The following is a 14,282-nucleotide window of genomic DNA, read 5'->3' as shown; positions in this document are numbered from 1 at the left end:
GCTTAAATAATATATTAAACCACACACAAGAATAGTGAGAGACTTCAACACTCCACTCTCACCACTGGACAGGTCAGTCGGACAAAAAATGAACAGAGAAATAAGGGAACTAACAGATGTTATGGCTCAAATGGACTTAACAGACATCTATAGAATATTCCATCCAAACAGAAAAGAATATTCCTTCTTCTCAGCACCTCATGAAACCTTCTCAAAAATTAACCACATACTCAGTAACAAAACAAGCCTCAACAAATACAAAAGAATTGGAATAACCCGATGTATCTTATCAGATCACCATGAAGTCAACAGCAATACTAATTCCAGAAAGCCCACAAACACATGGAAATTAAACAATTCTCACCTGAATTATCAATGGATCAAGGAGGAAATAAAGGGAGAAATTAATGACTTCCTAAAATTCAATGAAAATGACCACACAACATTCCCAAATTTATGGTACACAATGAAAGCAGTGTTAAGAGGAAAGCTCATAGCACTAAATGCCTACATAAAGAAGCTTGAAAAATCCCACATAAGTGAATTAGCAGTACATTTGAAAACTTTAGAACAAACAGAAGCAAACTCACTCAAGAGAACTACATGGCAGGAAATAATCAAATTGAGACCTGAAATCAATAAAATAGAAACAAAGAAAACAATACAAAGAATCAATGAGAAAAGGAGTTGGTTCTTCGAGAAAATCAGCAAAATATACAAACCTTTATCCAAACTAATCAAAAGGCAGAGAGAGAATATCCAAATTAACAAAATCAGAAATGAAAAAGAGGACATATCAGAGTTAAAGGAAATACAGAGAATCATCAGGTCATATTTTGAAAACCTGTACTCCACAAAATTGGAAAACTTAAAGGAAATGGACAACTTTCTGGATAAATATCACTTACCAAAATTAAATCAATATCAAATAAGCAAATTAAACAGACCTTTAACTGTTGAAGAAATAGAAACAGTTATCAAAATCTCCCAAGCAAAAAAATGCCCAGGACCAGATGGTTTCAGCTCTGAATTCTATAAGATTTTCAAAGAAGAACTAATAGCAATACTCCTCAAATTATTCCATATATTAGAAACAGAAGGTACACTGTCAAACTCTTTTTATGAGGCTACAATCACCCTGATACCCAAACCACATAGGTCTAATCTACATGGGTAGTAGAAAAAGACAAGATTTCCTTAGTAAATTGGGAGCATGGTGACCTTGAGAGAGGGTTGAAGGTGAAGAGAAAGTCAGGGAGGGTAGCAGAGAAAAATGTAGAGCTCAACAAAAATCAATAAAACAAATAAAAAAGAAAAGGTCTGAAACTAGATCCTGGAACTATGTGGGAATGTATCTGTATGGGCAAAATTTGAGGAAGAGGAGAGCGAGGGGAGGAGGAGGAGGAACAAGAAGAGAAAAGAAAGACAGACTGTCCCACCTACCTTTGGAGACACACCTTTTCTTTCCTTGTGAGCAAGCAAGAATTCCACAGAGATTACATAACAAACTCAGGGTTTTGGGTAGGTTCTTTTATTATTCTTTTTTTTCTTGCAGTTTTGCTTATATCCAGTCTTGGAATCAGCTTCTATATATACACCATCTCCTTTGGATTTATCTGGTCTTTTTCTAATTCCCAATACTGTAGGAGCTTCGTAGACACTCTAAGGTCTGGATTTACTTTCTAGCTCTGACATTCCCTAGGTGGGTGAGCATGAGTTTCACTGCCACAAATAGCAGGTTTTAGTTTTAGCTTTACCCTCTTTATCTAACGTTACTTGAAAAGTTGCTTAAATTTCTGAGACAATTTTCTTGTCAGTAAAATGGAGATAATAGTACTAATTAAATTGTAACAGTCACATAATTAAACAATATGTGTCTGCTTAAAGAGCTTTCAGGACTGAGGATGACATAAGGGAAATAATACTAATGATTAACACTCATTGTATAGACTTCACTATCTGTACAAACTTGGGAAGAAAATGTGACTGGAATACAGCATATGCCGAGTATAATTTGGACACTATGCCAGGTAATTGTGCACCACGGTGAGTGTGCAAACATGTGGGTGATACTTGTTAAGTACCATGGTATGGTTGATCCTAGGGTGAATTCAGATCAATCCTCAGTTCACATCTAGAGTAATCAACAAAGGCTAACATGAGCTCTCTCATCTTGCTGTTAATCCTGAAGAAGTCACCCAGCTCTGCTCTCAGTTTGTCTCACAGGCTGGCAGCTTACTGTCAAAAGAGACACTAATGTAAAGGCCACTTAAACTCCTGCAATGGATCTTTGAAATCCCAAATGGACAGTAATCACAAGTCTGAAATAGAAAAAAATTTCCAAAGCCTTGATGATATTTTTTTGTTCAGATGTCCTGACAAAACATTTAGGTGAAGTTTTAATTGCTATTTGGTGACACTTCTGCTCAAGCTAAAAGGAATTTTGTTAGCGTATCTGGAAAATCAGAGGAGGAAGAAATCTTCAGACAGTACTGAACTTTCTGTAAAGTCCTTCTAGAAAGTCAGTAGATCCTTGGGAACCATTGGGTGCAATCACCTTCAGGGACACTTCAAAAGAATGACTTCGGATGTAGTTCATGTAATCAATTCCAGCCAATGTGCCTACCTTCTTAATTTCCTAGAGGGAAATAGGCTTACATATATGTAAGAATTGAAACTGTCCAATCAGGAAAGGTCAGGCATTGCATGGAATTGAGAAAGGGGGATTGGAGAAGTGAGAATAGAGAGATAGGAGGTGGGAGGAGAAACACTACAGCAGCTGCTTTCTCATGAAGGTGTCAGGAAGGGCAGTTCTGACTAATCTTTACAGCACTCATCCATGCTTCCTTATGTTGCTAAGGGAAGACACTCCATGAGGCCTTTTTCAGGCTGGCACATGACTCTCTTCTCTTTTGTTACAAATATATGAGGGCGGTGACACTGAGCAAAGGAGATGCTTGTCTACAAATTTTATCATCTGAAATAAAACCAGTCTTTTCTGGAACTATGGTTGCAAGAGCTGAGCTAGTTCCTGTGATGAGCTAGCTAAAGCCCAGGGTTTCAATCTTGGTATTTGTTTACAACCTATTCTATGGGATAACAGATGTGTGCACAAAGAGGAAGCTTAGGGAAGCTTAAGCTTTGATTTAAAATGCTGTCTAGATGGGCACAATAGGGGCACCTTTAACCCTAGCACTCAACAGGCAGAGGTGGGCAAGTATCTGTTAGGTCAAGGCCAGCCCCCCTTACATAGCGAAAGTCTGACAAACAGGTGGAGAGGGAGCAAGGACGAGCCCTAGAGATATTGGTTGGGTAAATTGCACAGTAGAGTCAGTGCTGCCAGTGTGGAACGTAGCGAACTGCTAAGGCAACTCTAACAGTACATGCACTGTAAAATGCATCCATACAATTGCATTTCTCAGAGGTCTACTAGTCAGTGTGTCCGCAATGTGTTCTAACATCTCTTCACAAAACATTTGCTTCCCACCTCTGGACAGTGCCATCCTGCTAGAGCATTTAGCTGTTAGTAATTTCTAGATTGATTACACATAACAAATGTTCCCCTTTCACAGGATCACACAACTGTGATCCTGTGTGGTCATACCTCTGTGCCAGGACTTAAATATGCGTCCATCATGGGGCACCCCTAATAAAACTCCCTTCTAATAGCTTCTATCTGCATCACAATTTAACACACCACTCTACCACCTGTCCTTCTTCTAGCTGAAATAATTGCTGATCCCTAATAAATATTTTGCCCCCAAAGTCCCTCTTAGCACCTGCCTCTGACAGCATTACTATGCGAGTGGACTTGACCATAGCCTCTCAAAGCAACATTGCTTTTCAGTTTTTCCTTTCCTCACATCTTAGGAACACATGACTCTCAACTAGGTTGTTTTAAATCACTGAAGTAGTGTTCAGAAGTAGAAGCAGCATTGAAGACATATTTACAATAATATGTGGAGCTGAAAATAGAAATTCTCTATGAGTTCTGCAACCTCTGACTTTAGGCGACTACTATTTAAAAGGAAAACGACTATTGTGTATTTTAGAAAAGAAACAACAGTTTTATAGTAAACAAGTAAGAGATTAGAGGATTCAGGACAGAAATTTTAGGGAGTAAATGGCAAAGAAGAAAGTGATATACATCAAATTCACATCACAAAATACCAGGATCACTTTTAGAAGAGAAACTTTTGTCACTGTTTAATGTTCGTATATGCTGTGTGTGTGTGTGTATTTGTGTGTATGTGTGTGTGTGTGTGTGTTTGCAGGTGTATTCACTCCACCATGTGAATGTGCAAAGTCAAAGAACTTCAATGACTGTTTTTTTTGCCTTCCACCCTGTTTGAGAAAATATCTTTTGTTGTTGTTGTTGTTGCTGCCTGTTCCAGGATGGCCATCCCACAAAATTTTGCGTATTCTCCCATCTCTACTTCTCATCTTGCTGGAGTTACAGATAAATTGCAGATAACATGCTTTAATGTATGGCTTTACATAGTCTTTAGGGATTTACACTCATGTTGTCATGTTCCCATGGCAAGGAATTTGTCTATTTCTCTCCCTAGCCAAGCAAATATTCTTTGGGGATAGCCTTGATAATCTCATTTTAATACAAAGTTATATTCACAAAAATGACATTAAGCAGTACATACTTATGAAATAAGTCCAGCAGTGAAAAGAAAACTGCTAATCCACAGTTACTTTTAGTGTAATTTCCAACTAATTCACAATAAGTCACTTTTTGTGTCTCTTGACTACTGCTGCTAAGGCTTTCTCTGCATGGATCCCATATTCCCCACCAATGCGTACACATCCCCTCTGTTCCGCTGGACCAGCTGCTTACATTTCAGCTGTTTGGTCCTGGCAGATGGGAGCTCTGTGACCAAACAAGTGTAACCAGAGATTTGGATGAAATCCAGTTGACTGCCAGCCTCCTTGTATTCTGTCGAAGTGAACAAGGCCAATGTCACCTAAGAGTACATATAAATGAAGTGAGGAGAGGAGAGAACTTAAGCCTCACTATTCAGGAGTACTTAGGTAAATGCATTAATTCAAAAGAGTACAAACTTTAAACATGTCCTTTTTTTAAAGGATCATGGTTTAAACAGCAAACGAATTAAGAAAACAGAAGGTTAGAGGAGTCTGGGAGCTACACAAGAGAATAACACATTGAGAAAGATATTAAGAATTATTCTTGAACCAAATGTTATGAAAAGCAAGGCAGAACAATAACAAAGTCTTTTGTTGTTGAAGACATTAATTGTTGAAATACTTCAGCTTGACTTTATCATAAAAATGTCTTATGAAATCTACATGAATAGCCTGTTTTCTTCTTTTAAATAAGTTTTGAAGAGGGTACAAAGCTCACTTTTATAAATTGCATCACCAGTTAAGTAAAAAGGCTGAAATCTGATTTTGTTGTTGTTGTTTTCTTTTTTTGTTGTTGTTGTTTTTAGTTCCAAGTCCAAGTTATCTCCTCATTAGAGCCTGATGAATGTCTTTTAGGGCAGAAGAGAGTGAACACTGTGCTGCCAGGACCCCATTCTATTTGCAACCAAAAGAAAACTTGAAAGAAAATAAAGGACTTGGTCCTTAGAAACAAGCCATCTGTTACAGAGCAGAGCAAAGCAGCCAGGCATTCACAAATGCAGGCAGTACTGCCAGGACCTGGCTGGGGAGTCTCTGTTGCAAACTCTTTAATCACTAATTCCTGTAAAACAGGAAAAATATTAGCTGGTTAGTGAAGAGTTTAGAGGGGTTAGTAAAAAAGCAAATGATACAAAAAATACTACTACTGAGTCCATTCAAACCAGATCTGTGAGTTATTTCTTTTTTTGGGGGGGGGGGGCAGGTGCAATCCTTCTTGTTGACTACTTGCCAAGTGTCTTCATTCCCAAGAGTCGTATGCTGTTATGTCACAAGTTTTCGAAAGTTTTTTAGGAAAACTAAAAAAGATGATTCTTCTCATCTCAAAATAAACATATATATTAAAATTCTTTGTGTTTATTATTTTATCAATGTCTTGAGTCATGAGTGATATCAAAGACTGTCAGTCATGTACATTGCTGCTTTTCACTCTGTCTTTTCTACCCTTCTTAGTCTTATCTATTTGCATTTTTCATTTTCTTTGCTTTTGTGAGACTGGGCCCTACCATATACCCAAGGCAAGTGGCAAACTTGAAATCTTTTGGCCTCTAATTATTATTTATTTATTTATTTATTAACTTATTATTTTTTATTTTATATGCGTTGGTGTTTTGCTTGCATGTATGTCTGTGTGAGGGAGTCAGAGACTCTGGAATTGGAGTTACAGACAATCTTGAGATGACATGTGGGTTCTGGGAACTGAAATCTGGTCCTCTGGAATGTAGCTAGTACTTTTAACTGCTGAGCCATCTCTCCAGCCCCTACTTTTTAAGTGATGTGTGAGCCATCATTATCAACTATTTTTCCCTTTAATTGTCAAAGAAAAAATAACCAAAAATTTGAAATTATTAGAAAGAAGGCATTGCTAATCATTTTTGAAAGTTTTGCATTTTCTTAAATATGGCTGCTCTCTGGTGAACATACATGAGATAGTGTATAAAATAGCTCCTGTTAATGCTAGAAACAATCCTGTCTCAGAGACCTTGCAATTGCCATTCCCTTTGCATAAACCCTCTTCCCTTTTCTCTCTCTCTCTCTCTTTTTTTTTTTTTTTTTGGTTTTTCAAGACAGGGTTTCTCTGCAGCTTTTTTAGAGCCTGTCCTGGAACTAGCTCTTGTAGACCAGGCTGGCCTCGAACTCACAGAGATCCGCCTGCCTCTGCCTCCCGAGTGCTGGGATTAAAGGCGTGCGCCACCATCACCCGGCTATAAACCCTCTTCCAAGACAATTTTATCTCTTTTTCTCTTACCTCTTCTTTCCTTACTCCAGTTAAAGATATTGTCTTTTTTGACCATATGTTTATTAGTGCAATCTCTCCTACTATGTTTAATTTTTTTTTTGCGCTTACTTTTTCCAATAAGAAGCTCTGGTTTTTAATCTAGATACACTGGCACATACTGTATTGAAACAATAGAATGTTGTCTCAACAAATGATTAAAAATGCAATACCTTTAAATTTACTGCTATTATTAATATTATTATTGTATCATGTGTGTATAGGGGAGCAGGCACAGGGATCAGGGGAAAGCTTTATGGAGCCTATTCTCTTCTACCTTTATGTGCATTCTGGGAATCATACTTAGGTGGCCAGGTTATAGATCAATGCCTTTTAACATCCTCTGTAACTTACTTCTTAACCTCAAAGTAAAGACTGAGTGATTGAGAAGTAGATTCTGGAGCCCATCTGTCTGATTCGAATTTTGGCTCAGTCTTTTCCTAGATCTCCCAATCCAGGGAAAATTGCTAAATATTATCTGCAAAATAGGGATTGGAACAATAGTTAAGTTTTTCATTGGGAGATTGTCGCAAGTTGACCAATGCTTGGCACACGACAGCACTATTAAATTGTTAGCTACTAAGTGCTTATTTCCTGCCATTATTTTGTGAGAATTGTAGTAGATATTGTCTCTTTTGTTCACTAATGTACCCCATTGAACAGATTTGTTCTTGGCATACAGCTGTAGTGTGAAGCGGCGGGGCTGCGTCCCGCCACCCGGCCGCCGGCTAGCTTTACACCCGAAATAATTACATGGAAACTGTATTCTTTTAAACACTGCCTGGCCCATAGTTTCAGCCTCTTATTGGCTAATTCTCATATCTTGCTTTAACCCATATTTAGTAATTTATATAGCACCACGAGGGGTGCCTTACCAGGAGAGATCTTAACCTGCATCCATCTTGGAGAGAAGCATGGCGGCTGCCTGAAGCGTCTCCCCCTCTTTCCCAGAATTCTGTTCTGTCTACTCCGCCTACCTAATTTTCTGTTCTCTTAAAGGGCCAAGGCAGTTTTCTTTATTAATTAACCAATGAAAGTAACATAGACAGATAACTCTCCTCCATCATACAGCAAATGCTCAATAAATATTTATTGAACTTATGAATGAATGAAGAACAAAAGCATAGGAGATAGGCTGTCCTTTTGTGTGCGGGGCTCTGGTCTTAGTTAACTCTCATTTGGCTGCACACAAAGACATTGGTTTGGGTAGTTTCTCACTTCATATCTTTATTGCGGAAGCCTTTTTCCTTGTATGTGTTAAAGAATTGACATTTCAATTTCTTTGCACAGTTATCCTGCTAGCCAGGTTTATAATAAACAAAATTAAAAGAGAAAATTTATACAACATAAAAAATTTCAGAACCTATATTTCCCCAGTCTCTTTGGGATTTTTAACTCCATTTTTACATCTACAAATATAGAATTGGTCTACATGCAGCATTGGTGGATAGGGAGAGACTGGGAAATATTTAACAAACAAGAATAGGTTAATAAAATCCAGAATGAAGGACCAACATTCGCACAAAGTCCATAAGAAAGATGCTAAGCAAGAGAAGAAAGCCACAGACCACAACATAACCTGGGTTATGTTAATAGTCAGTTTCAACTGCCAATGTGTTTCTCCTTTCCAGAGCTCTTTCGCTGAGATGTTTCAAAAGAAAACACCAACAGAAAAAAAAAGCTGGAAGTCCAGCTTTTGAGCATTAAGACTTTGGGAAATTGTTGCTGAAACAGTGGCATGAGCAAAAACAGTTAGCAATTTCAAAAACATTGGTTTTGCATTACGAAATTTGCAGTTCTAAGAGACAGAGGGCATAGAGTTCACAGGGTAAAAAATAGATGAGAAAGTATGTGTAGCTGGACAGCAGGGGCCATGAGAACTTCCAGTATGAAGAGAAAAGTATAACAACCATGTTGTAATGACATTTTTTGTAGAATATTGTTAAAATGTGCTATATTTGCTTATATTGTGGAGCATTTGTTTAATGATTCAAAGATATGCTGCATTCTTTTATGTTGCATTTGTTTAACTCTGTGACGTTGTGTTTCTTTATATGTCCAAGACACCGATTGGCCTGATAAAGAGCTGAACAACCAGTAGCAAGGCAGGAGAAAGGATAGGCGGGGCTGTCAAGCAGAGAGAATAAATAGAAGGAGAAATCTGAAAGAAAAAGAGATCAAGGAGCGAGCCACCCAGCCATACTGCAAGCCACAGAAAGACTGAAAGGAAATATAGGATAGAGAAAGCCAAAAGCCCAGTGGCAAAAGGCCAATGGGATAATTGAAATTAAGAAAATCTGGATAGAAATAAGCCAAGCTAATGCCAGGAAATTATAAGAAAGAATAATCCTCCATATGTGATTTACTTGGAAACTGGGTGGCAGATACCCAAAGAGTTAAAAACCCAAAGAGTTAAAAAAAAAAATAACCAGCTACATGACATTGCGAAGACTACTTCAACCTGGGCAAACTGGTTCCTAAAGATAATAAAAATTATATCAGCCCAACACTACATGATATTTTTCTTTTATAAACCCCTGTCTGTCTCCAAACTTTCAATATTCCTGCCCCAGTCACTTAATTCCTAGGCTATTCTCCCAGAAGTAGCAGTGTGTCTGTGTGTGTGTGTGTGTGTGTGTGTGTGTGTGTGTGTGTGTGTGTGTGTGTTTAGAAGGCCCTGAGTACCAAGCATCAGAGAGAAGGAGTAGCTCCCTGGTTCTGTGCTTTCATCATCTCACAGATATTCATTCTTATTTTTGCTTGTTAGTCTTGAGGGCACTTCATGTTTTAATATAGGTTTTATTATAGCTATATTATTTTTCTTATTTTGATAGGATAAGGTCAACAGATCAGGAAATGGGAAGGGTAATCATTGTTGTCACAGCTCTCAAAAGGAAGGTGCAAATCAAGCAAAGCCTCTGTGTGGCAAGCCCCAGTGCTGTTCAGAAACCAAAGGAGGTGTGTCAGCCAGGGACTTAACTAGGGTTTCCATGGGAAGAAAAGGAAGCTTTAGGTCAGGATCTTTTAATAATTTCTGTGTGCTCTCATATGTGGGAAATATCTTTAGTTATGAGGTGTCTGGCCATGAGTGTATTAGATCAGATACCTACTGATTAGTCTGTGTTTGAAAGAAGCTATTTATCTTAGTGTATATTATATGCCTAGCTTATGTGAATCAGTGAGTTCAGCATCACAAGTGCACTGTGTACGCATCCCCCCCCATGCACACACAAGCTGCCTCTGGAGTAATAATAGTAATATTCCTAGAACTTAAGAGGTTGAGACAAATATTGAAAATTTGAAGCCAGTCAAGGGTTTAAAAAAAGTCACAAAGTGTTGAGCTGATATATATTTTCACTATCTTTAGCAAACAACCTGAGTCAATAGGCCCTTAAGATTGATAACATAATGCTAAACTGATTATGAATATGAACTTCAACAAATCTGAGTTGGGTGAGCTTTTTAGTTTTTGTGACTCACCAGAATTTAGACATTAGTCTAAATTAAAGAAAAGGAAGTCATATATCCTGTCCTTATGAGATTGTGAGCTACAATTTGAGTTCTAGAAGAGGTAGAAGAAAGATTTGCTAAATAAACAGAGTTAAATAAATAAGCTAAAGCAGACATTGGCAAACTGTGGCCCATGGGCAAAGTCTAACTTGGTTTTGTAAACACCGTTTCATTAGAGGAGGGACGCATTATCAAAGGTTGCCTGCCAGCTGCAGACAAGCTGGGTAGCTGTGACAGAGACCATATGTTCTGCAAAACTTGAACTATTTGGTTTCTTCTATGCAAAAAAAAAAAAGTTTTTCTGAACTGGAATATATTGCAAGCCAAGTCAAAGCTAAGTTAATCTTAGAGTTGTACTCTACTGCATATAGTTGTTTAATTTTCTGTAATTTGGAATAAACTTGACCCCAGAACCTGAGACAGGTGGCTGAGCTATAGATAGCATGAGAAAAGCAGTAAATCAGAAGAAATGATACCTCACTCTAGTTTATCTCAAATGTGTGTATAGGGAGGGTGATTTGATTTTATAGTTGGGAGATGCAAGCATTAAATTATCTCTGTGTAGTCCTATCTGAGTTGCAGTAGGATAGGTTCAAATTCTCCAGTGGAGAAAAAAAAAAGAAAGAAACAAAAGAGGGAAGCAATGGTGAAGATCCTAATTTTAAATTTGTCATGCTTCTTTAATAGTTCTGTACAGGTCTTCTTTAACAATCGAACAGTGGTCTTTATCTGACTTGACAATAAAAAATTTGGACTCCCTACCATATATATATTTAAACAGGTAAGAAGTGACTAGATAGATATAAAAATGACACTACTATATAGAAGGTCCTTCATAATAAATATCATTCTCATTCATTGTTCATTATAACTCACAGCTTTTTATAATGCACTATTTATGCCATCTTATTCAGTCGATGCAATACCACAATACCAGATATTCTGTTTACTTAATATAATCAAAAATTAATTACATCCTTATTTTATGTTTGCAAAGTTTAGACATGGGTTAACTCTGGTAGGTTAACTGCCAATGATCTGTAGGATCATAGATTTGAATGTTAGATTCCCTTTTGGTGGACTGCTTGGGAAGGATGAGAAGATATAGCTTTGTCAGAGGAAGTGTATCACTGGGGGTGTGCTTCAAGGTTTCAAAAGCCCAAGCCTCCTGTCCCAATTTCCCTCTCTCTCTCTCTCTCTCTCTCTCTCTCTCTCTCTCTCTCTCTCTCTCTCTCTCTCTCTCTCTCTCTCTCTCTCTCTCTCTCTCTCTCTCTCTCTCTCTCTCTCTCTCTCTCTCTCTCTCTCTCTCTCTCTCTCTCTCTCTCTCTCGGGTGTAAGCTTTTACCTACTGCTCCAACACCATTTCTGCTGTCTGCTACAGTTGTCTCCACCATGACTATCACACACTCTTAAACAGCTGTAGCCATTAGTCACCAAATTAAAATGCTTTTTAAAAAGTAAGTTGCCGCCGGGCGGCGGTGGCGCACGCCTTTAATCCCAGCACTCGGGAGGCAGAGGCAGGCGGATCTCTGTGAGTTCGAGACCAGCCTGGTCTACAAGAGCTAGTTCCAGGACAGGCTCCAAAGCTACAGAGAAACCCTGTCTCGAAAAACCAAAAAAAAAAAAAAAAAAAAAAAAAAAAATAAGTTGCCTTGGTCAGGACATCTTTTCAGGGCAATAGAAAAGCAATGAAAAAAAATGACTGATTGCATACCCTGCAACATCTTTCTCTCTTACCTTTCTTAGCACAAAGCCAAAGTCCACACTCAGTACTGCTGGAGGCACTTTGATGTGAAACATGCAAGAGTGAATGATGGAACTGATTGAATCATCACATCACCTGGAAAGGCTATAAGCTGCAAATGGCAGCGTATTTGACCAACAGTGGATTTAAAGACGCTAAGAGGTGATTTTACTCTATGTCAAGAAGCCTGAATCTAGATGGAAATTGCCCAGACTAAACGGGGCCAAGATTTCAGGTCACTTCAGCCCCGGGAGCTACTTCTGTGCTCAAGGTAAAGGAAAGTAAGAGACATCTGCTTCGCCTTTGTTTCTACTTTAGTTTTAGAAACAAATATCTTCCCATAGCTTCTCTGATGGATTCTGAACATGTATCTTGAGCTTGAATCTAGTTAAATAAAATCTTATCTGCAAAAGATTCTAAGAAGGATGTGTATTTCCGGTCATTATATCAAAATGTTCAGAGAAGAAGTCTGATAATGGTCTTTGGGAAATGTACATAGCTTCTTCCACCACTTAGAATGTACTCAGCTTTTGGCATCCATGGCTTCACTTCTATGCCAGACTCCAACATTGCATCTGCATTGAGTATGTACATACAAGTTTTTGTCACTATTCCCTAGACAGTACAGTGTAAAAGGTATTTCATAGCATTTAAATTGTATTATGTATATAAGAAACCCAGAGATGGTTGATAGTATATGGAAGGCTGTACATAGATTATGTGATAGCACTATACCCTTAATGCACAGGATTAAGCATCCTCAGCTGTGGGTATATATTAGGAAATTACAGTGCCTATCTCCTCAGATACTGAAAAACACGTGCTATCCATTTTGAATGAACAGAAAGTTCACAAAGCTTTGAATTTAAATAGAGGGTCTAGATATGTAAAGTACTTAGATTTCCAAGCTATTGATATAGTAGTTAAAGATGAAAATCTCATCAATGTTCGTATTAAATGTAATAGGGAAATATGAGGTTACAGAAAAGCATAACAAATAGCAAGAACAGAGATGTTCATATTTATGTTTTAATCAATATATTAATAATCTTTTATTTTAAAATACAGATATATAATAGTGAGATTTTTGTCATTGGAGGGCTCTACAGAATACAGACATCCTCCTTGTTTGAGAGCAAATGCCCACTGGAACAGTGATGTAAGTGCATACTGCCTCTTTTTATGAACTCTAAACTGAGATAGTTATTCTTCCCACAGCCTCAAAGTAGGTCACAGTCAAAGATCTGGTCTCTGCTAGCTGGAGCTTTCTACCTGGGATTTGGAATTCCTTAATGAAGTATTTATTCATACTTTTGACTTCCTGACTGAAGCATTTGTACATAATAGTTGGGAAAATAGCCACGAGTTCCTCATGGGGCAGGAGTGTCATCTCTGTTCTTGTTTAAAGAGGCTCTTTGTGTTTTTTATGATCCTTCTGAAAAAGCACTTTTTCCTTGCTTAAGATGATAATAAATCCAACTGTAGTCTTGTGAGCAAAGACCTTGTGTGACACCACAACTATTGGTAGATACATATATTCCTGTTCTCAAAGTTAAAAAAAAATGTGTTTATGAAGCTGCATCACAAAGAAGTTGAGTATCTGACACCTGCTACCCAAAAGCTAAGATTTTCTTGTAAATTGACAACACTTCTCTGAAAGAATGGCATATAAATGCTTCCCAATTTGGCATTTTGCTGTTTGAGTTTTGTATAGTATAAACAACCTTCTGTAATATGTATGAGTTCTGTGCACTTTTCTTTCATAGTTGCTTATCAAGAAAAGAGTTTGCTTATTGACCATACACAAAAGTCAACTCCATTTATTAAATTTCTCCTGTGTTGTCACTAGATTTACAGAATAAAATTCCCTGTCCAACCACCACCACCACCCACACAGAAGGGAGCAACTTTGTGTCTGCTAGAGAAGCCAGATTCTAATGGATCAGCCTCACACAATGTTAATGGGAACATCTTACTCATATCTAAAAGCTTTTTGGAAAACAAATAACACATTCCCAGGCAGGGAGCATCCATGATCTGATTTCAATCTTACAGATCAAATAAATGTAAATGAGTGTCAGCCCAGCAGACATGAATCTCCAC

The sequence above is a fragment of the Arvicola amphibius genome, chromosome 6, assembly GCF_903992535.2.
Source record: "Arvicola amphibius chromosome 6, mArvAmp1.2, whole genome shotgun sequence".
In the NCBI taxonomy this organism is placed as follows: Eukaryota; Metazoa; Chordata; class Mammalia; order Rodentia; family Cricetidae; genus Arvicola; species Arvicola amphibius.
The sequence above is the reverse complement of the archived record's forward strand: the minus strand, read 5'-3'. Positions refer to the sequence as shown.